Below are 5,878 nucleotides of genomic sequence, written 5' to 3'. Positions count from 1 at the left end.
CAATATATTTTGAATGATTTTTCATTATGACATTTTCCATGATAATTCATTTTTGTAATGCCTATACTGCACACTTTAATTTGATGTTGATTTGCATAATTTCTTTGTATTCATTATCTTGCATCACAAAATGTTTTCAGTGACCTTTGAACTGTGACCTTTGAATTCACAGACCCAATATTAATTCAATGAGTTTTTAAAAATAATTTTGGATTGAAACCATATTTCCCCATAATCAGTATCCACGTACAAATATGTAATATAGATCAATGATTGGCATATTCAACGTCACAAGGCAGGAAACAAATACTTTTCAAGGTCAAAAGTAAATTCTTGGCTTTACAAGACAACATAGCAAAACTGAAAAAAAAACATTTCATGAATGTACGCAATCTGAGTTTGACTGCAAAAAATACTGAACAACAAATGTGCTGTATGCATGTGTGATACGACTTCAACTAAACTGAGTATTTTTTCTTGCACAGAAAATAAAGTTTGTGTTTAAAAATTAATGTAATTACCGCCCATTTCATATTTACCCCCACAACTAAAATTATGGATAATATACTCTCTGCCTTAGCAGCAATTCTAAAGTGTAGAATGCTTGCATTTATACATGAAAATTAGCTCAGAAGAGTATATCAAATGTACAGTCAATTGAAAGTTGGATATCAATATACACATTCTAAAATATAATCTCTCTCTCAAACATTGGTAGTCTACCCTCTTGATCCACTTTCCACATATCAAAATTAAACAAAAAGTTTACTGAAACATATATATAAAACGTGATAGCATTATTCCTACTGCAATTTGTAATTCTCCTACAGTTTACCCAACACTGTCTTAAATATAGAGACATTGACAAATGACGATGATACTGTCGTAAATCTGATGATATCGTCGTAAATCTGATGATACTGTCGTAAATCTGATGATAGCGTCGTAAATCTGATGATACTGTCGTAAATCTGATGATAGCGTCGTAAATCTGATGATACCGTCGTAAATCTGATGATACTGTCGTATATCTGATACTGTCGTAAATCTGATGATACTGTCGTATATCTGATACTGTCGTAAATCTGATGATATCGTCGTAAATCTGATGATACTGTCGTAAATCTGATGATACCGTCGTATATCTGATACTGTCGTAAATCTGATAGCGTCGTAAATCTGATGATATCGTCGTAAATCTGATGATACTGTCGTAAATCTGATGATACCGTCGTATATCTGATACTGTCGTAAATCTGATAGCGTCGTAAATCTGATGATATCGTCGTAAATCTGATGATACCGTCGTATATCTGATACTGTCGTAAATCTGATGATACTGTCGTAAATCTGATGATACTGTCGTATATCTGATACTGTCGTAAATCTGATGATAGCGTCGTAAATCTGATGATACTGTCGTAAATCTGATGATAGCGTCGTAAATCTGATGATACTGTCGTATATCTGATACTGTGGTAAATCTGATGATACTGTCGTATATCTGATACTGTCGTAAATCTGATGATACTGTCGTATATCTGATACTGTCGTAAATCTGATGATAGCGTCGTAAATCTGATGATATCGTCGTAAATCTGATGATACTGTCGTAAATCTGATGATACCGTCGTATATCTGATACTGTCGTAAATCTGATGATACCGTCGTATATCTGATACTGTCGTAAATCTGATGATAGCGTCGTAAATCTGATGATACTGTCGTAAATCTGATGATAGCGTGGTAAATCTGATGATACTGTCGTATATCTGATGATACTGTCGTATATCTGATACTATCGTAAATCTGATGATACTGTCGTATATCTGATACTGTCGTAAATCTGATGATAGCGTCGTAAATCTGATGATACTGTCGTATATCTGATAATGTCGTAAATCTGATGATACTGTCGTAAATCTGATGATACCGTCGTAAATCTGATGATACCGTCGTAAATCTGATGATACTGTCGTATATCTGATACTGTCGTAAATCTGATGATAGCGTCGTAAATCTGATGATACCGTCGTAAATCTGATGATACCGTCGTATATCTGATACTGTCGTAAATCTGATGATAGCGTCGTAAATCTGATGATACCATCGTAAATCTGATGATAGCGTCGTAAATCTGATGATACTGTCGTAAATCTGATGATACTGTCATAAATCTAAAATATTGACAACTGACATACTGTCATAAATCTGGAGACATATCCGATAAAGTATACTTATAGAGATGAGGAGAAGAGTCTGCATTCAGGAGGTTATTTTGATATTTTTAATACAATTCTTCCCATTTATATGAATGATGCAAACAACTCTTCGTACATACAAGGGGTACCCCACATCTTACAAAGAATGAGAAACTAGAACTGTCGCCAGGATGGCTGACTAATACCCCCGCAATCTGCACAAGTCAATGGTGAATTGGAACTCTTAATTAGAGGCTAACTAAGATAACCCAGTAATATAGTGACCAGTTGTCATAGCAACCATAATTTTGAGAAAAAGAAAGTGGCATGCACATCTACACATGGTCCTCTATATTTGTGTGAAGTTTCATTGAAATCGGCCCTTCGATTTAGGAGGAGTTGTCCAGACAAACTTAAAGTTATGGTTCTTATCGGAAAACCTGTTTATAGTGACCAGTTGCCATAGCAACCATAATTTTGAGAAAAATAAAGTGGCATGCACATCTACACATGGTCCTCTATATTTGTGTGAAGTTTCATTGAAATCGGCCATTTCCGATTTAGGAGGAGTTGTCCGGACAATCTTAAAGTTATGGTTCTTATTGGAAAACCTGTTTATAGTGACCAGTTGCCATAGCAACCATAATTTTGAGAAAAAGAAAGTGGCATGCACATCTACACATGGTCCTCTATATTTGTGTGAAGTTTCATTGAAATCGGCCCTTCGATTTAGGAGGAGTTGTCCGGACAATCTTAAAGTTATGGTTCTTATTGGAAAACCTGTTTATAGTGACCAGTTGCCATAGCAACCATAATTTTGAGAAAAAGAAAGTGGCATGCACATCTACACATGATCATTAATATGTGTGTGAAGTTTCATTGGAATTGGCCCATCAGTTTAGGAGGAGTTGTCCGACAAAACGTGTCTACAGACAGACGGACGGACGGACGGACGGACAGACAACCTGATTCCAGTATACCCCCCTAACTTCGTTGCGGGGGTATAATTAACAAAGAGTTATGGTTGTTAGGGATCCACACTACCAATAGGGAGGTTTGTGATCTTGGCATGAGAGCTTACTTCTTAGAAACACATTTTTGCCATTCTTATGAGTAAAGTCCCTTCTCGGTGAAGAACATATACATGCTGCAAGAACAGAGGTCTCAAATATAGTTATTCGCTGTCGGATGTAGTTCAAATGTCAAAATAACACACTCACCTAGGTGATGCTCTAAGGATGAAGTTTTGCCAACAGGAAATGTATGAGATAGAGCTTGGACAATATAAACAGAGGAAGGACAGACAGATAAAACACAGTCCTATTGTCCCCTCTGGTTCCCTGTGAGTGTACTAATAACTACGGGGAGAGGTGTCAAACAGAAAGTGCAATTATTTCAAACTAAAATAAAACCTTTCATCACTTTTAAGATAATTAATAATTGAAGAACTTAACAAAATAAAAACAATTTGCAAAACATAATATATACATAAAACATAAGAAGAAAATCAAAGGAACAGGGATGAAATATACTGGTAGCATTATGATTCACTGCAGAACATTCATATTTACCATATCAAATGTATAATGCATAGCAATGAATATCGAAGGATTTCACTTTAACAAGGATGGATAGTATTGCAACAGCAATACAAAGTCCCCTGCCTGAGCTAGAAGTGCACCTATTCATTTCCCATTTTTTTTTTTGAAAAATGTTTTTTCGAAAAAAACAAATGTGGGATGCACAACTACATGTTATACTGATCATGTATACAAAGTTTCGTTAAAATCGGAGTAGTACTTTAGGAGGAATTGTCCGGACAACTATTGCGTGACAGACAGACAGACGGACGGAGGGTAAACCTATTGTCACCCCCGTTTTTCAAACGGCAGGGGACTAAAAACTTTATGAGATGTTATAGAGCCCTAAACACAAAAATAATTCATATTTACACAGGATTTAAGCAAAGCAAACAAGGACTCAATTTTTAGCCAATGAGGTGATAGCATGAATCCAGAAAGAGTCAACAAGTATGGAAACATCGTTGTTGGTTTATGAAACATGATTCAGATATATGGGACAGATTTAACATATCTAAGGGCATTTAATATATAACAGATTCCTTGGATCAAATTTTAAGGATCAACATGTCAGTAGTCATCTAAAAAAAAAAAAAAAAAAAAAAACACTTTTCAAAGAGACCTATTGCAATAGAAAAACAAAAAAACATGGAAAATATTTCAGATCTTTTTATAATAACCTAGAAAATGATATTTTATTGATAACCTGCTTGATAATCGATGCAATCACAGACAAAACAACAATACTGAACTCCAGAATTATTCTATCATAGCACCACTTCTGACACCAAGTCTTGACGCTATTACATTTATTCCTCTACCCCATGCCCCTCCCACAACCCCTACACACCCCTTCCCTTCTCTACAGTTTAGTCACAACCACAGCATTGTTCATATCCTAACAAAAATACCCCCAGGTAATATAAAATAACAAATATCAAACAAAAAGCTTCAAAAAAAATATCAACATCTGTCATCGCTAAAATTCTCATAATTCTCATAACAATTTGTCACAAATCAACATAAACAACAATATGGCCAACAATATTTTGATATGATTACAACAAATTGTTTCTCAAGAAAATGTATTAAATTTCAGCTTGATCAATACAGTACATTTCATTGCAATATCTAATGCACAAAAAAAAATCTAATGACAGCCCTCCCTGTGGTCAGGTTCTTGAATTTACAATTGTGGTCAAGTTCTAGAATTTACAATTGTGGTAATATTCTAGAACTTGACCACAATTGTAAATTTTGTTTTCAATCTTCAAGGGAGGGCAGTCCTTAGATTTTTCTGGCCACTTTTGCATTACACATAATTAACACGGTCCACTTAGCACAAAAATGTTCGACAGCAATTTTAAGCACTTGTACTGAATGAGGGCTGTTGCAGTTAAAAAAATGTCCAAGATTTGGGCTGAAGATGATATCTTGGTTTTTTTCTCAAGTGATAATTTTGATAACATTTCCGAACAATTGTTAAGCTCAATGACCTTGTTCTATTAAGAAATTCTAAGAAGCAGCCATTAAGTTCTGGCGGTGGTTAAGCTGGTCCCCTCAATCTGGACATGCTGAATATTTTGTAAGGTCAACAACCTCTGTCGAAATTTGTGGGTAAAATTTTCTTTTATGTACAATCCTTGAACCAGTTATGTGAAAGCAGCCTAATTCATGTACTAATAGTTCAAGAACTGTAATCATGTTATCATAAGAATATATATTTTCTTCAATAGTTGTCAACCAGACACTGACTGTTGTAGGGACAATCACTTCCACAAATTCCCTGATCATGACGACTACTACAAATGTATTATGTATTGCACACATGACTAGCCTACAGAAGGTAGGGTTAAAGACGGGACGCCACAGTTATTGTAGTCCACATTCTGACCCTCGACAGAAGGGACAACTCAGTTATGGGAGTCCATATTCTGACCCTCGACAGAAGGGACAACTCAGTTATGGGAGTCCACATTCTGACCCTCGACAGAAGGGATGCCACAATTATGGGAGTCCACATTCTGACCATTTACAGAAGGGATGCCATATTTATTGGAGTTCACATTCTGACCCTCGACAGAAGGGACAACTCCG

The sequence above is a fragment of the Pecten maximus genome, chromosome 4 (genome assembly GCF_902652985.1).
Source record: "Pecten maximus chromosome 4, xPecMax1.1, whole genome shotgun sequence".
Taxonomy (NCBI): Eukaryota; Metazoa; Mollusca; class Bivalvia; order Pectinida; family Pectinidae; genus Pecten; species Pecten maximus.
The sequence above is the reverse complement of the archived record's forward strand: the minus strand, read 5'-3'. Positions refer to the sequence as shown.